This window comes from Calliphora vicina, chromosome 1 (genome assembly GCF_958450345.1).
Source record: "Calliphora vicina chromosome 1, idCalVici1.1, whole genome shotgun sequence".
Classification (NCBI taxonomy): domain Eukaryota; kingdom Metazoa; phylum Arthropoda; class Insecta; order Diptera; family Calliphoridae; genus Calliphora; species Calliphora vicina.
Window position 1 is genome coordinate 101,168,968 of NC_088780.1, and position 19,615 is coordinate 101,188,582.

Sequence of the window (19,615 nt, forward strand, 5' to 3'; positions counted from 1 at the left end):
CACACGAACTAAACAGTATAGATTCAATTGTATTACCAATGGTTAGTAAAACCATATACTCAGGCTGGCGATGTTAATGATCAATATTTATTTATGGACCTCCAAAGATTTTGAAAATCAGTGGGCCCTCAAAAAAAAAGTTGCATCAGTTTTTGGTCAACAGCTAATTAAGACTTGGTATAATATAGCCAAGAGTCCAACGAACAAATTTTGTCTAAATTTTTTACAAAAAAAATAGATTTTTTCTGCACTTTTTTCGAAAAAAATATAGGAAGACAATTTTTTTCAGTTTTTTTAGAATAACTTATGGGGACTTGTAATTAGCAAAATTGTAGCTACGGCAATCTGAACGTGGTTAGGTGCTCTAAATAGCTCATAAAGATCATTTTGTTGATCAAAAGCTTTCGTTTTTTATAAAAAAAAATTTGTATAAAAAAAAATTTTTGTGGTTAGGGTTCGATATTAATTATGGCACGTTATAATAATTAAAAAGTACATTAAATTGCTCGAATTTTAAAATTTATAAAAATTTCCAAAAAAAAAATTTGAAATAAAAATTAAATGGTCCATGTATGTAATGGCATAAACGGCTTGAGCGATTTGGCTGATTTTTTTTTATTCTATTCGAAATTTTCAGGAGATGCTTTGTAAAGAAAAAAATTAAAAAATTACGGCTAAAACCGGTTTTTTGAGTCCAGTCAACTGTAATAAAAAAGCTCCCTAAAGTATGCAGTACAAATTTAGATATTTTATTTGCAAATACATAAGAACAAGCAGGTTATGTTGGTTGGAGAAATTTGAAGAACTAACATTAGTAAATGCTACCGGGCGAAGCCGGGGCGGTCAAATAGTTTGATAAATTTATAAGTGGATTATGAATGATTTATAATAAATGAGTACTTGTAAATCATATAATAAATAAGTCATTATTAGAGTACTTCTTTGCAATGTAGGCGGAATGTAGTGGTAACTGAAAAAATATGTTATTCAGTAATTTCAAGTCAATACCAAGTTTTTTTCTGGAATAATCCTGAATATTTTCAAACTTTATTAACTATTAAATTTTAACTCAAATATTTCTCTATATAATGTAGGGTATTCAATTTCATTCTGGCCATATTGTGGTCACTTTAAAATAAAATAGAAAAAAAAAATGAATTTTTTTTTCCTACTTTTTGCAAGTGTTATAAATTTATTAAACAGAAATAAGAAAAAGATATATGAATGTCTGCCAGTAACATGGTTTACAGCCGGTTAAACATGTTTTTAAGAATTTTCATAACTGTCTTTCAATAAAAAAAATTATGTCTTTCAATAGAAAAAAAATAACTAACGTAACATAGCTCCATAATAAAGATTTTTCCCAAAATGTAGCCAGCCATACAAACAAACACAGTAGCCATTTCAAAGTAAATTATTTATCAAATGTATGCGAATATTTTAATTTATCTGGTTTGTCTTTGCAAGAAAAATTTTGAATTTTATTAATTAAGATAGGAGAAAAAAAAAAACACAAACTATTTCTCATGTTTAAAGCTAAACATATTTATGAGATAGTTAATGTTTTAGTTTTGCATTTTTAGTTAGTTATTAATGAAAAATACACTAATTATTTCGTTATCTAATAATTGTGTTGAAATCTCAGCACAGTAGTGGTTTTTAAATTGAGTAATTATTTGATTCAATCAAAATAATAAAAAAAACTAAAACATACTTATTTATGTACATTACTTAAGCACACTTTTTGAGATAAGGTTAAAGTAATAAACAAGAATTAAAAAAATCTTAATTAATATTAAATAAAATGTAAGAAAATTGAAGAAAAAATATGCTAAATTATAATCAATAACCAATTCTTGTTTCAAGCTCTCGCTTGGTGATCATGCTACTGGTCCTCTCTCTTTACTATAGATCAGTGTTTGGTCCAAATTGCAAAGGCCAGTTTTGAAAACTAGTTGCCAACAGATCGTGATAGATTAATAAAATAGTTTGGTTTGGTCATGATCCATCATGTCACATCAGGACGTTTTGGAAACAATCTACTTTAACAATATTAAAACATAACTTTATGTTAATTTATTTTAAGTTTCTTTCTGTAAAGACCTGATCTATTTATATTTAATTGCGAATTAGTTATTTCTTAATCAAAACGGATTTAATTTAACAATTAAATTGTCTTTCAGTTAGGTATTTTTTGTTCCTATATATTTACATTTTCATCATGTTTTTTTTTTCTATAACAAAGAAAATTTATACAAATTTTTCCTTTTTTATTTTGTTGCTTAAACCCACCCATTCTGAGCATGACCATCCGTCCGTCAGTCTGTCTGTCGCAATATCTATGTTTGTTTATGTGGTATTGCTGCAATATGAAAACAATTGCTGCAGGTGCAATTTGCATACATATCTCATTTTCAATATCATATTTCATGTAAATTCAACAAAAACTAAATAAACATATTTGCTTTATTTATTGGCGAAAAAAACTAAAGACACAAGTATTGTTGTGCCAGTTAAATATTGCAAAATTTCTTAAGAATTGATTGCAAAAATATTTATTTTCGTTTAATTGATTTGTTTGCATTTATTTAGATTCAAGATTTTAGTGGTAAATTGTGAGTTTAAATTGTTTATTTAATTTTTGTTATTTAATTTTTAATGGTCGACATAAATATTGGAAGGTTTGTAATGAGCAAATAACTTTCATTTCCGCTTAACAATTCTTTAGAATATCAAAAAAAGTAGCACAAGTTTTAACTCCTATACAGTCTGGGCAGCATTAAAGTATTTTCTATAAATCTGTCATTTCTAACTGGCCGATCCGATTGACATAAAATTTCATATACATAGGATTAGCAGAGGAGTATTCAAGTTTAAGTTTTGAAGACTGAATCCACAGACCCCTAAGAAGGGCCACTCTGTGGTTTCAACGTAGGTTACATCAAACATGTAAAATTTGTAAATTCCAAAAAATAAAATATGAGGGTTTTTAAAAATAAATTGGATTAAATTTGGAAGAACCTGTGAAGACCCTATTCCAAATTGCACACGCTTTTTATGTTGGAATAATCTCTGTAATATTGGATATATGACTTAAAAATACAAAATGTTTTCAAATCTTCAGCTTTTATTCTGAAACATTTGTACAATGTATATTTATTCAAGGTATTAGCTATGAACGTTTACCATCTTTCTGACAACAATGGATTCCGAGCCAAAAGAGCTGCTCATCTTTTGAGGCCAAGAACGAATCAATCCAATTACGGATATTCTGGTCTGTAGTGAAATGTATCCCAGAGAGAGCGTTCTGAATCAATCGAAACAAATAATATTCGGACGGGGCAATGTCTGGACTCTAAGACGGGTGATGCAAAACATCCCAACAATTTCATTTTAAATATTTTTTAACAGGTATTGCAACATGTGGCCTCGCATTATCATGATGAAATATTTCGGATTCATGTCTGGCTGCATAGTCTAGGCGTTTTTCGACCAATGCTCGCTTCAACGAATCAATTGCGTTCGGTACAGGATCCCTATGATGTTCTGGTCAGATTTCAGCAGCTCATAATAGATAGGGCCCTCTTGCTCCTAATGAATTACCTTAGCGCCATGGATATTTGGTTTTGGTTGGCCAGGCTTCACATACGATCACTTACGCTTCGGGCTATCGTAATGGATCCATCTTTCATCGCCAGTAATGATTCCATGCAGAAATTATTTTCTTTTATAGCGTTGAAGCAGTTTTTCAGACATAAAAAATCATCTTTAAAGGTCTGTTGGCTTCAGTTCGAATGGTACCCAATTTCCCAGTTTTTGGATGAATCCTGCTGCTCTCAAACGCTTTGAAATTACTGCTTGAGTAGCTCCCAAAGACCTTGCAAGTTCTTAATGAGTTTTACAACTACATTCATGGAGTAATGCCTCCAATTCTGGGTCTCCAAACCTTTTTGTCTGGCCTGAGCCATTTTTGTCTGCCATCTACGTTGAAGCCGATGCAACACATTCACCATAAGCTTTGGTTAGTAATCGGTGTACTTCAGCGGCACTTTTTTTTTCAAATTAAAGAAGTAAAGCAATACTTCCCGCATATGACGCTTTGTTGGTACAAAATGCCACATTTTCGAAGCAAAAAAAATGCGTTCTTAATCCCGCATTTTTAAATCATGCACCCAATATAACCACCATAAATATGTGACAATAAAAGATTTTCTGATTTAGAGGTCATATGAAGAATAGGGAGAATCATGCACCGATCCTCACAATAGTTGATACACAGAGAAAACAGATTCGTAGTAGCAACCGATCGAATGATTGGGTTGTACACACAGAACTTGTCTGTTCCATCCACAGAAAGTCAGTTGATAAAGAAGAATTCCAGTTGAAGCAGCCAAATTGCAGCCAGACAATTGTGAATGTTCAAGACATTTTCTGAAATGGAACAAATGTTGCTCGATTTTCGTCATACTTTACAATATAATTTCAGAGTACTTACAACTAAATTGTGAAAAATTTAATCAGCATTGCCGCATAATCTACGTATTTATGACTGCTTAAACAGTATTCCGGGGGGACATTTGTGTGGGGGTGAAATCTTGGACTGATATCAACAGAGAGTATTTGTGGCAGATTTAAGACAGTTAGCTATTTTCTTTTATATTATATATATTAATTCAGACAGACGGACGGACATAGTTGGATCGTCTTAGAATCTTAGGAGGACCCCGAATATACAAACAACCACAAAAATTAGTAAACACCATAAATTATTTGATTTTTTTTAAGATCTATACTTCGATTAAAATTTAAAAATATCGGTTTGTTAGAGATTGTTCTAAATAATAACAAGTAAGAAAGTATGGTCGGCCAAGCCCGACCATATAATACCTTACAACAAGTAAATGAGCAAAAACATTTTTCTTTTAAAATTTCAATAATTTATATTTTTGAGGGATTTTTGGAAGTGGGTCTTATATGGGAGCTATGACCAATTATGGACCGATCACCATGAAATTAGGTCGTGTGATTTATGTCTATATTAAAGTTAACTGTGTTGAATTTTGTGTGTATACCAACATTTTTAAGCGATTTATCCACGTTAAAGTGATTTTCGGAAGCGGGTCTATATGGGAGCTATGACTAATTATGGACCGATCGTAACAAAATTTGGTGATATGAATTTTGTATATATAAAACTTATTACTTAGGAGCCAAATTTGTGGAGATACATATATAAATTAAACATTTATGACCGATAAAGTCCAATTTCGGAAGGACATTTGTATGGGGGCTAGGTGAAATAATGGACCGATTTCAGCCAGTTTCAATAGGCTTCGTCCCTGAACCGAAAAAATAACATGTACCAAATTTTATCGAAATATCTTCAAAAGTGCGACCTGTACTCTGCGCACAAGGTTTACATGGACATCGTTTAGTCGACTCAGAAAGTGATTCTAAGTCGATCGGTATACTTTAAGGTGGGTGTTAGACTAATATTTTTGGGCGTTACAAACATCTGCACAAACGCATTATACCCTCCCCACTATGGTGGTGTAGGGTATAAAAATTTAAGTTGGATTATAATGATTTTCATGATCTTAAAAAAAATCGAAAAATTCACTGGTGTTTACTCACTTTTGAGGGAGTGTGTATAGACTAATGCAGCAAATATTTGTATGTGTTACAAACTTTTTTGATTGTGGGTATAAAAATTGATCACAAATGGTTTGAAAAGTACTGAAAAAAACAAAGTTTTTAAGTTTTGCCAAAAAAAATGTTTTTGGGGCATCGATGATGGTCGCAAGGTATTTTTAAAAACTGACAATTACTGAAGTAGTATGTAGCAGATCAGAGAATAAGTTTTCTATATAATTCTTTAGTATTAGAAATAAAAAGGGCTTAGCCTGAATAATACAATTTTATTTAACTTTTAAAAGAAAATTCTGAAAACATTTTGCGTTTAAATTTAACTAAATAGTGATTTGAAGGGAAAAAACACATCATAAACTACAATCTAAACTATTGAGAAAAAAAAATCATGTTAAATCACCTACCAATAAAACAAAGATTGATTTTTTTTATTGCTTTTTTCAACTTGACCTCCTTCTTTATATAAAGAAACCACACACAAACACACTCATCCCAAATCAAATACATTCCCAAATACAAGGTAAAAGATAAAAAACTTTCTTTACACTTTAGAATGTGGCATCAAGCAAAAAAAAAAAGTCTAAACCAACAATAAATAAAGCCTCAAGTGTTTGTTTGTAGATTTTCTACTCTCTACTCTTGACCATATTGGCCTTTGAGTATTTGCTTTTATCGGCAAACAAATATCAATTGTATTCAATGAACGAACAGCAGCAGCATCTATCCAACTTTAAAGAAGAAACGCATTTTTATGCGTTACGCTCCAAACAATATTTTTTTTATTTTCTTTTACTTCAATATATTTCTAAGGAGCTTTAGCAAACAGACATGAATTTCCATTTTATTCAATTTTATTTAACTGAAATTGATGTCTGTTTGTTTGTATTTTTTTCCAAGATTTTCTTTATTTATACTTTGAGCGGTTTATTTGTGTGTTGTTGCATAAAGGGGGAATAGCAACAATAACAACAACAACAACAACAACAACAACACCTTACTTTATATGGTTAAAACAGATAAATCTCTTTGTTAGTTATTTGCAGTTTTTTTTTTTCTTTTTTTTTGCTGACTAAAATCCTAAAACAATTGTGATTTGTTAAGTTTACATTTGGTTTATAAACAAACAAAATTTAAACAAATACCTAAACATTTAACCACCTCAACAAAAAAAAATTGAAGATGCTTAAGAAACGATGCTGTTGTTGTTGCACTTATGACTTACAATAAATGTATAATAAATCATTCAAATCTTTTTTCAGTTTTGGTTTAGAGAAGAGGTTTCGTATTCAATTTATTGTTTATGGTAAAATGTAAAAAATTTGACACCTTTTTTTTCTTTATCTAAGATTGCTTTGCATTTTAGTTTTTGAAATTATAATTTTTTTGTTTCTTTTTTTTTGAAGCTCATTTTTTATTGGCAAATTAATTCGAAAATAAAAAATATGAGAAAAAAACACCTGCAATAAATGTATGTAGAAATATTACCGCTTTGCTTTTTAATTTGTTTTGTTATAAAGTGTTTTTTTTATTATTTTAAATTTGAAAGATGTCATCAGTTTTACGAAGACAATAATTATCTTGAAGTTTAATATCTTCTGCATAATGTTATAATTAAGTTTGATGATGATTTTTTAAAGAAAAATAAACAAAACAAATCTGAGAGCTCTATTCAGCTGTGTCGAAATGTGTTTTGCGGAAAAAAAATGTTTTGAACAATAATATTACGGCGTCGAATACGTCATTGAAAAGGTCTTCGATGTATCTATCATTAGATATCAATATTGTCTATATTAATTACTTAGTAATCCAGTTATATTTTTATTTTAAAGTATCAAATTGTATTTTAAAAAAAATTTTAAAAATTAATTTTTTTTTTCATATTTTTATTTTAAAGTATCAAATTGTATTTTAAAAAAAAATTTAAAAATTAATTTTTTTTCAAAATTTTGTTTTTTAAATTTTTAAAAATATTTTTTTTTGAATTTTTTAGTGAACATTTTTTTTTTGAATTTTTTAGTGAAAAAATTTTATGATTAAATTTTTATTTGGTTAAAAAAATTTCGGTTAAAAAAATATTTTTCCCGATTTTGACCCATGTGTGATATTAGATATCCATATTGTCTATATTAATGACTTAGTAATTCAAATACAGATAAAAAACAAGTAAAAAAGTATGGTCGGTCAAGCCCGACCATATAATACTATCTATCTACTCTAAGTAAATGTGCAAAAACATTTTTCTTTCAAAATATCAATAATTTATATTCGTGACTGATTTTCGGAAGCGGGTCTATATGGGAGCTATGACCAATTACGGACCGATCACCATGAAATTAGGTCGTGTGATTTGTGTCTATATGAAAGTTTAATATGTTGAATTTTATGAGTATACCAACATTTTTAAGCGATTTATGCACGTTAAAGTGATTTTCGGAAGCGGGTCTATATGGGAGCTATGACTAATTATGAACCGATCGTAACAAAATTTGGTGACATGAATTTTGTATATATAAAACTTATTTGGAGTGCAATTTGTGGAGATACATTTATAAATTAAACATTTATGACCGATAAAGTCCAATTTCGGAAGGACATTTGTATGGGGGCTAGGTGAAATAATGGACTGATTTAAGCCAGTTTCAATAGGCTTGGTCCTTGGGACGAAAAAATAATATATACCAAATTTGATCGAAATATATTCAAAATTGCGACCTGTACTCTGCGCACAAGGTTTACATGGACAGCCAGTCAGCCAGCCGACCAGACGGACGGACGCACATCGTTTAATCGACTCAGAAAGTGATTCTAAATCGATCGGTATACTTTAAGGTGGGTGTTAGACTAATATTTTTGGGCGTTACAAACATCTGCACAAACGCATAATACCCTCCCCACTATGGTGGTGTAGGGTATAAAGAGGGCCCATTTTGGAAAAAAGTTCGATTTTGCCAAAAGAAAAATTCAAAAATTGTATATCTAGTGTTACAAAACATTTATTTTGCTATATATCCCACTAAGCAACAAAATAGGTCTTAAAGGATTTTTGACCCAAGCTTTCTTTTGAGCAAAAAAAAATTAAAAAATGGCCGATTTTAAAAAAAGTAAGATTTTTCAAAAAAAAAAAATTCAAAAATTGCATATTTTGAGTTACAAAATATTTATTTTGATAGATATCCCACTCTCATCCCACTAAGAGACTAAATAGGTCTTCAAGGAAAATATTTGAGCTTTCTGTTGAGCCAAAAAAAAATTAAAAAGAGGGCCCATTTCGAAAAAAAGTCAACAAAGTTTTTGATTTTGCAAAATAAGTCAAAAATTGCATGTTTTGAGTTACAGAAAATTTTTTAGTAGATATCGAACTCGCATCTCACTAAGCGACCAAATAGGACCTCAAGGAAAATATCTAAGCTTTATTTTTTTTAAAAAATAGGGCACAAATTGGAAAAAAATTAAAAACTAATTTTTTTTTAGGTACGGTCTATTGTACAACTATATTTTTTCTCTGCGAGCGTAAAGTCCAAAAAACGGCATCATTTACTTCTTATTAAGTTTCTTTCCAATTTATCAGTATTTATTGTATCATAATTTAAAACCCATAATATGTTTTGCTAATAACCATATGCAATCAACGCAATTAGCTTAACATCAAAAACCATAAAGATAACGAAATATTAAGGCCCTAATTTTGTAAATCACTTCACAAAGTGATATTTATATGGAAAGCAAAAACAAAATTTCAAAAATTTGAAAAATTTGTTTTTGTTTTATATACAAATTCTTAACAGAACAAACGCACCAAAATTCAAACGTTGATTTGCCTTTCATAATTTGAAAATTTTGTATATAAAACAAAAACAAATTTTTAAAATTTTTGAAATTTTGTTTTTGCTTTCCATATAAATATCACTTAGGTGACGTGATTTACAAAATTAGGGCCTAAATGTTTATAAATATTTATTTATGTCTACATATCACAACACATCTGAAGAAACTTTACACTCTATCCAAAATACAGTTTCAAACAATAAGATGCTTAAATTCTGCTAAAGATTTGTTTTCAATAAACAATACATTCTAACAAGCAAATTTATGATTCCCTTGGTATATCTTGCAAAATAAACAAAACATATTTTTAAGACAACTTTCAAACAGAATCACAGATAATTTCAGAGATTGTCTCTTTCGACAAAAAAAAAATAAATAAAAAACTAAGAAATTAAGCGATTTAATACCATAAACTATAACGACCACACAAATCACTACCAAAATATGTACCTTAATTCTACAATGACAACTCAAATATTTTTATGGCCCCACAAACGGCAAAGACACACTCACAATATTTAACAAAAATACCACAAGTGCTTTTAGTTTATTTATTTAGAATTAAAAAAAAACTACAAAAAACAATCATAACAATAATTTTACTACAAAAAATAATAAAAAAAATACAGAAAAATAACTTTAAGGCTTAACAAAAAAATATTGCAACATTTTTTTTTTTTGCAGCACAAAACACATCAGTTTTTATGAACTAAAACATACATTTTGAGACAGAACGTCAGACATTCAAACATTTAAACATACATATATAAAGTTTTGTTATTGTTGTTGACTGTGTATAATACAAACGTTTGGAATGACTGTTGGTTTGTTTGTCTGTCTGTCTATCAGACCTGGCTTGGTAATATGAGGGCTTACAAAGTAGTGTCTTAAATTACACGCTGGTGCATACTCGTATTTGTGAGTATTTAGTATTTTGTACATAGTGCATTTGTTTGTTGCACTTATGTGTTTGTAAAACGCCCTACATATTCGTTACCCGATTGGCCACGCCTTTAAGACACATATAGGACAATATAAAATATCCAATACTAAGCAAAGGGCAGCTGGAACTAATCGTCGCTCAAGATCATGGAAAGACTGCTAAAGAAAAGCTTTTCTATAAAAAGCTCTTTAACAAAAGCTGTTACATAAAAAGCTCTTTAACAAAAGCTCTTCTATAAAAAGCTCTTTCAATAAAAGATTTGACATAAAAAGCTCTTTAACAAAAGTTTTAGACAAAAGCTTTTATACAGAAAGTTCTTTCAATAACAGTTTTTTACACAAGCACTTTCAATAAAAATTGTTGTAAAAATTATCTTCATAAAAAGTTTTCCAAATTTTAAAAATTTAGCCCACAAAATGTGTTTTTTGAAAAAGCTTTTTACTCTTTAACAAAAGCTTTTGTATAAAAGGCTCTTTAAAAACTGTTTTTATAAAAATGCCCTTTCAAAAGCTTTTACATAAAGAGCTTTTAAACAAAAACTTTTACATAAAAAGCTTTTAAACAAAAGTTTTACATAAAAAGCTCTTTCACAAAAGCTTTTACATAAAAAGCTCTTAAACAAAAGTTTCACATAAAAAACTGTTTAACAAAAGCTTTTATAAAAAAAGTTCTTTCAATAATAATTTTTTACACAAACTATAAACATAATATCGTTTTCCACAAAATATGGTGCTTCAAAATTTAACCCATAAAAAGCTCTTTAACAAAAGCTTTTATATAAAAAGCTCTTTAAAAAAGTTTTTATCAAAATACTCTTTAAAAATGCTTTTATATAAAAAGCTCTTTAACAAAAGCTTTTATATAAAAAGCTCTTTAACAAAAGCTTTTACACAAAAAGCTCTTTCACAAAAGCTTTTACATAAAGAGCTTTTAAACAAAAGCTTTCACATAAAAAGTTCTTTAACAAACGTTTTTATATAAAAAGCTATTTAACAAAAGCTTTTATATAAAAAGCTCTTTCCATAAAAGTTTTTTACACAAGTGCTTTCTTAAAAACTTTTTGGGAAAAATTTGTCTTCATAAAAACTTTTTCCACAAAATATGTTGCTTCAAATTTAGCCCAAAAAATGTTTTTTCAAAGTGCTTTTCACATAAAAAATCTTTTACCATAAATGTGTTTTTTCCCAAAAATTTTTGACATATAAATTTTCTACATAAAACAGATTTTTCCCAAAAAGTTTTTTACATAAACAAGTTCTTAAATTGATCAAAATAACAAAGTAAGATTAAGGGTATACAAGATTCGGCACAGCCTCATAAAATTGCTTGTTTTATTTATAAATTATTTCAGTTTTTTGTATATATTTTCTACATAATTTCAATAAATTTAATAATTTTTTGTTTTTTTATCTCTGATTTCATTGCAGGCATAAAATTATATTACAACCAGCAACTTAATCAAATTTAAAACCCCCAAAAAAAGTGAAACTCAAATCTGGAGGCAAACAAAACATAAATATGGCCAATAATAAACAACAAAATGTCACAAGCAATTGTCAACTATTAAAACAAGTTTCATAAAGAAATCATAATCCTATAAAAGGAATAAAAAAAAATACTAAAATTTTCTAAAAAAAAATTTAAATTCTAAAAAAATTAAAAGCAATAGTGAATGTTTAATTAAAATATGTTTATAGTTTGAGAGCAAAAAAAAAAGAATTATTAATAATAGTAATGATGATGAAAACTTGTTAATGTACGCGCGCGTTTTTTTATTTTTAATATTAAAAATAAGTCTTTGACCAACATTTGAACGAAGGAGAGACGCCATCGTGCCGGTTTTTATATTTCGTTTTGACTGTCTTCCATTGTTTGTAAACATTATCATTATTATTTTGCTGTGTTTTTTTTTTCGTAATAATTTTATAAAAGTACAAGCTTTTCTTATTATTGTTATTGTAAACACGCACTACATTTACGCCCTTATTTGGTTTTATAAAATCCCAAAAAAATAATAAAAAAAAATCTATAAGCATCTGCAGGAAATAACAACAATTCGTCGTTTATTGTTGCTTGTCTTCATCTACAACATTCATCTTTACACGTTTATTGCGTTTGTTGCAACCAACCAACCAACTAACCAAAAAAAAATATAATCAAATCAAACTAAAGTAAAACACAAAGTCCTTGATTACATGGCATTATAATTGAAAATTAGCCCATCACACAACAACGCCAACTTTAAGTTGATTTACTCTGCTGGCATTGTCCAGCCAGTTTGCTGTGAACATCATCAAAAAAAAACAACCTGGAAATAAGTCCAACTTTAACAACTTCGTAAAGAACAAAAAAACGATCATCAAAAAAGCAACACGTAAGTGGTAAAACAATTTACAAGTATTACTTAAGTTTCCCTTTAGTTCACGAAACATGTAATTTTATTCAATAAATCAATTTAATTTGTATTTTATAGCAATTTTAATGTTAAAACGAAAGTGGTTTTTATTTTATTTTGTGTGTAATTTTGGCCAAATGGAAAAAAGTCAACAAATTTTAGGAATACTAAGAAACCTAGAGGTTAGTTTCATGGGCTTTTGGGAAAATCTAAAAAATACACAAAAATTACTTTCTTAATTTGAGAAATTTTTAATGAAATATTAGTTGCTACTAAATATTATATCTAAAGAACAAAGTATATGTTGAAAGAACTAATTCATTCTAGTCAACTCTTTCAAAATATTTTGATAATAAAAATATTTATTCACAAAAAAAGTCTTGTTTAACCAACAAATATGTCTCTTTTCATTAAATTATATTTCTTAAAAAAAACATAAAATACACGTTTTCATTACAAAGTATATTTTTTTTTATTTTCACTTCTTGACGAAATGCTTCATAAAAAAATTATGTATTTGTTTTGTTAAACTTTAAAAGCTTTTTCATAAAATTGATATAAAAAGCTTTTTCACAAAAATCTTTAGAAAGCCTTTTCGAAAAAAGCTATTATAATTTGTTCACAAAAAAGCTATAAAAAGCTTTTCCCACTAAGTCTATAGAATGCTTAGGTCTTTTCATTGAACAGCTTTTTGTTCGCTTAGTGCTAATTCAAAACATAATTTTTTTGACGTTTTTTTTGCAAAATCAAAAACTTTGTTGACTTTTTTTTTCAAAATGAATTCATTTTTATACCCTACATCACCATAGTGGGGAGGGTATTATGTGTTTGTGCAGATGTTTGTAACGCCCAAAAATATTAATCTAACACCCACCTTAAAGTATACCAATCGACTTAGAATCACTTTCTGAGTCGATTAAACGATGTCCGTCCGTCCGTCTGGTCGGCTGTCTGGCTGGCTGTCCATGTAAACCTTGTGCGCAGAGTACAGGTCGCAATTTTGAAGATATTTCGATGAAATTTGGTACATATTATTTTTTCGGCCCAAGGACCAAGCCTATTGAAACTGGCTTAAATCAGTCCATTATTTCACCTAGCCCCCATACAAATGTCCTTCCGAAATTGGACTTTATCGGTCATAAATGTTAAATTTATAAATGTATCTCCACAAATTGAGCTCCAAATAAGTTTTATATATACAAAATTCATGTCACCAAATTTTGTTACGATCGGTCCATAATTAGTCATAACTCCCATATAGACCCGCTTCTGGAAATCACTTTAACGTGCATAAATCGCTTAAAAATGTTGGTATACTCACAAAATGCAACATATAGACATAAATCACGCGACCTAATTTCCTCCCATAAGGCCCACTTCAGAAAATCACTCAAAAATATAAATTATTGAAATTTTAAAAGAAAAATGTTTTTGCTCTTTTACTTAGTGTAGTGGTCGGGCTTGACCGACCATACTTTCTTACTTGTTTATTTTTTTAGCTCGAAAGAAAGTTTTGATCTAAAAAAGTCAAAAACTTTTATTATTTTTTTTTTTGTAAAAAAAAGCTTAGGTTTTTTTTATAAGAACTTTTTTGTTCCTGAATGGGATACGAGTGTGATATCTATCAAAATAAATGTTTTTTTGCAAAATCTAAACCGTTTTTTTCAAAATGGACCCTTTTTTACTTTTTTTTTTTGCTCAAAAGAAAGTTTAGGTCAATTCCTTTAAGAGCTTTTTGGTCGCTTAGTGGGATGTTAATAGCTTTTATCAACGACTATAGATACATAAATATGTTCGTGATAAAAAGGATTTACGTACTAAATAGAACACAATTTTGTGTAAAGACAATTTTTCTTTTGTGAAAAGAATGTTTATAAAATAAAGTGTTTCTCAAAATGTTTGCATTTCCATGACAATACATGGATAGCTTTTATGAGCTTTTTTTTAATTTTTTCTCCATAAAATTACGTTTCACCATAGAACAGCTTTCATTAAAATTTATTTTTAGTAAAAAACCTTCATCCACTAAATGGTTTTTTAAAATTTCTCTATTAACAATAACAAAAGCTCACTCGTCGAGGAACTTGTTTTCATACGAAAACGTACAATAAGAAACAATTTTCACTTTATATAAAAAAGCTTTCCTCGCCGATTACAGATAATAGAGTTTTCACAATAAATTTATTCATAAGATGATATGAAAAGCTTTTTCGCAATATAACACAATTTTAAGGAAAATCGTTCTTTACTAAAAAATAATGTTTAAAGCTTTCTCAGAGCTTTGGCGTTTTCAGCAAAAAAATGTTCTATTGGAAATATTGTACTTTTTTCAATAAAAACTAATTTCACTGAAAGAAAGCTTTTCACAAAAAAAAAATAAGCAAAAAAAGCATGTTTTACAATAAAATTTAACAAGCTTTTTTATAAAATTTTTTTTTTAGAAAAAGCTTTTTTCACAAAATATGTATTGACATTATTCTGCATACTTTCACTTAATACCGTTTTCTTTTCACGAATTGTGCCAAATAAAATGTTATCTATGTCTATATTTTTACATTTTCGTTTTACCTTAAAACCATAATCAAGTGTATAAATGATAATGGCTTTTAGTATATAAATAATGCATGATTGCATGATTTTCTATCATAAATTCTAATGCGATAAGTTAGAAAAAAAAACTCTATAGGGGTTTTGCAAATCAGTCATAAATTGAAACTTTTTCTTTTCAAAGAAAAACTTTACAAATTCAAGTTGTTTGTATTCATTATTGTTTGTACTTGTATTTATTTATTTAATGCAGAAGGGGTCATATTCCATATTTAAATCATTGACAATTGTTTATAATGACTATGATTTCCTTTTGCACAAAAAACCATATAATTTCTGTTCATAGTGTTTGCCTGTCGGCAATTTATTTATGTGCGAATCTGTTTATCTATTAAAAGTTTTTTTATTTTTTGTTTTTGCTTCATTTATGGCTGTTAGTTTTGCTTAAATTTTAAGTCTTGAAATTTTGTTTTCCTGCCACAAATCCACAAATAAAGTCATTAAATTGTAAAGTTTATGTTTGGCCTTTTTTTTTGTTTTGTCTATTTTTTTTTTCGGGGGTTTTGCTTTAACTAAATTATTATTTAGTAGGATTTTAAGGCTATATGAATGTTGGCTTAAATGTTTACTTGTTTATTTATATTTTATACAAATTGTCATAGTTATTTGCGATAGTAAAATGTATAATTTTATGGTTTTTAAGACAATTTTTTTTTGGTTTTTCAGTGCTCAGTTTGCAATTTGGAATAAAATTATTAATAAATTTTATGAGTATGAGTTGTAATAATAAATTGTGAACATTTTGTTATAATGTACGTATAGCAAAGTCTTATTTAGTAGGTATTAATTCAAAAGGAATTTGATAACTTATTATAGAAAATTGTCAAACAATTGTTTGTTGGTTTAATGAGTTTGTTAGATTTCAAAATAAAATGTATTATACCCTCCACCATGATTAGTAATGGTATATTTAAGTTTGTCTTTCCGTTTGTAAATTGCAGGATATATTTTCTGGTTCATTATATACAGCGCAGCCGATAAAGCCATGTCCGTCTGTCTGTCTGTCTGTCTGTCTGTCTGTCTGTCTGTCTGTCTGTCTGTCTGTCTGTCTGTCTGTCTGTCTGTCTGTCTGTCTGTCTGTCTGTCTGTCTGTCTGTCTGTCCGTCCGTCTGTATGGTGAAATCAACATTCCGTAGTTTGCAAATAACTTACATACATGATTCATACATCAATATATCCGCTATAGACCCGGTTCGGTTGCTATTTAAAATCGAGAAAATCGGCCCACAAATGGTTGAGATATAATGAAAAAACCGGGACAACCTCGATTTTTGATCTATATCTGGATTACTAAATCATTAATATAGATAATATGGATATCTAATGATAGATATTTCAAAGTACATTGCAACTTATATACAGGCTATTGTAATTAGGACCTACAATGGCTCAAAATCGGGAAAAATATTTTTTAACCCGAATTTTTTTTTTACTAAAATTTTTTTTTCACTAAAAATTAAAACAATTTCGAAAACAACATTTTTTTTTTAAAAAAATTGGAAAAAAATAAAATTTTTTTTTTTGGAAAATTCAAAAATTACTTTAAAATTTGTATTTTAAAGTATAATTTGGTAAAGAGCATATAAGATTTGGCACAGCTCTCTTACTTGTTTTTTGATGAAGATGTTTCAAAATGAATTATTTATTTTATTTAAGGTTTGTCAACAAACTTTCATTGGTTTCTGTTGCCAATAGAATTTTAAAGAAATTAAGAAAAAATCTGCCGTTTTTTTTAAATAAATTTGAATCATTTGAATCAGACTTCTAAATATTTTTTAGTAAAAATTTTTTCCAACTAAGGTTTTTGCCAAAAGTTTATGTTTGTGAAATTTTTGCGAAATCCATGAACAATTTGTTTATAATTTCAAAATTTATTTAGATTTCTATAATTTTCCCATAATTCCTCTTACTGTTTACTATAGCCGACAACTACATAAATTGCGGCACTCCCCGCTTTAACACTCTTACTTTTTTTATTGTTTTCCTCAATAACTTACAAAAAAGTTTCTTTCACACTGAATTAGTTCATAAATAAATGTATTTATATCATTATTATCTTAAAATATACCACAAAAAAAAAAAAAATTATATATTACACAGTTATTAGTGATGGTGTAATAAAAAAAAATTCAAACAAAAAAAAAAAAATTTATCAACAATTTTATTAACCACCAATAAAATATGACACCCTTTCTACTTTTAACATTTAAAACAAAGAAAAAAGTGGGTGTTGACTTGATTTTTTTTTATTACATATCGATAAATAATGGAAACATGAATGAATTGATGCTGGTGCTTTTTAAGTTTGAATCTCGAATAAAAATTGTCTTGTTATGAAGATGCAATAACTCCCACATAATGATGCTGCTGATGATTTAAAGAGGAAGTTGTTTGTTTTGTTAAATGTTCAAATAAAATGCAGCAATAATTAATAAAATACCAAAAACAAGTAATTACAAAATTTATTTGAAACAAATAATAAGCTACACCTTTGAATATTATAAAATATATTTGGAAAATTCTCGTCTACACCATTTCAAATTGTATTTCAGAATTGTATTTCAAAAAATTCTAATAATATTTCAGAAATTTCCAATTGAATTTCAGAATGTTCAAATGTATTTCAGAAATTTTCTTTTGTATTTTAGAAAATTCGAAAAGCAATACAAATGGCAATTTCTGAAATACATACAAGTAGAAATACAATTAGAAACTTTTCAAGTATAAATTAGAAAGTCTGAAATACAAATGGAATTTTCTGAAATAGAATTAGAAATGGTTCTACACCATTTCTATTTCTATTAGAAATAGAAAATATTTAAATAAAAATTTGATATTTTTAACATATAATTGGAAGTTTCTGGAATATGTTTAGAATATTCTGAAATGAAATTAGAAAATTCTGAAATATATTGTTACAAAATTGTACTTGAATTCAAATATAACGATTTTAAGGGCTGATTTAAAAGTAGCATAATGCTTTCAAATAACAATGCTATAATAGCAAACTGTAACATATCTGTGGGCATTATTAAATAAAAGCTTTCATTTGACCATTGATCGTAAGTTGGCAACGCTGTTTGCTGCGACCGTATATTCGAATATTCAGTTAAAGAACATTGTAGAAAGTACACCACAGATGGCGTATGTATTAGTAAGGTCTAGAATATTCGAACTAAGACAGTTAAAGAGAAATCTAGAGTGCAGAGTATAATAGTGGCAGAGGTTGCATTCGTTAGTCAGTTTATCAGAGACGCTTTTCGAATAAACATCAACTGAGTGCTGTGTTTTTCAAGTGAATTCGTGTACATTATAAAGTGTGTCTGTATTTCTGCGAATTTATAAACGTGTATAAAAAAACATTGAGTGACTATTTAATACTGTTGTTGTACATTTTAAATAAATAAAGAGTTGTTACAATTTTTAAACTACTAAACGGCTTTTATTTGCAATCAAAAGTATCCGGTTTATTTAAAGGAAATAAACCAACGTTTTGAAAAGGTTAAAACGTAACAATATTTTAAAAATCCTCACTTATACACAAAAACAATCTCATTTATAATTCAAAGTTTCTGAAATATCATTGGAACTTTCTAAAATTCAGTTGAATATTACCGAAATACAATTGAAAATGGTGTAGAGGGTTGCAAAAATTTTATAATTTTAATTAATTTAGAAATACTTGTAGGTGCTAGAATTTATTTGTACAAAGTAGAGGTTGTTGATGATACTTGTTTAGTTTTTTTCTTCATAATTTCTTAGCTTAGTGAGCAAACGAGCTAAGTCCAATTTTTAAGAAAATTGTGATTTTAATATTGGGAATTTACAATAACTTATATGACATTTTGAAGGCTACATATCTGTCATTTATTCTCACTTATTTATTGAACATTATAGTGTAAAAACAAAAAGTTTTTTTGCTTCAGAAATTTAAAATTTTGTACCAACAAAGTGTCATATGCGGGAAGTTTCGCTTTACTTATTTAGTTTGAAAAAAGTAACGCAGAAGCTTTCCAATTGCTCACCACAGCTTATGGTGAATGCGTTCCATCGGTTTCAACGTACTAGAAATGATTTGTTTGGTTTAGAAGTGGTGATTTTGACACGGAAGACAAAAATCGCCCAGGCCAGAACAAAAAGGATGAACAATCATTGCGAGCTACTTAATCAGCAAGCAGCTGGATTCATACAAAAGC

General features: G+C 28.2%; 1 protein-coding gene across 2 annotated transcripts in view; it reads left to right on the forward strand.

Moving 5' to 3' along the window:
• Positions 1–19,615, forward strand: part of Cad99C (cadherin-99C) — a 287,105-nt gene that overhangs the window by 66,675 nt on the left and 200,815 nt on the right. For both annotated transcript variants that reach the window (XM_065515250.1, XM_065515249.1), the window contains one exon: positions 11,845–12,791. The gene's annotated coding sequence lies outside the window, so the exon portion shown is untranslated. The remainder of the gene's footprint in view (positions 1–11,844; positions 12,792–19,615) is intronic.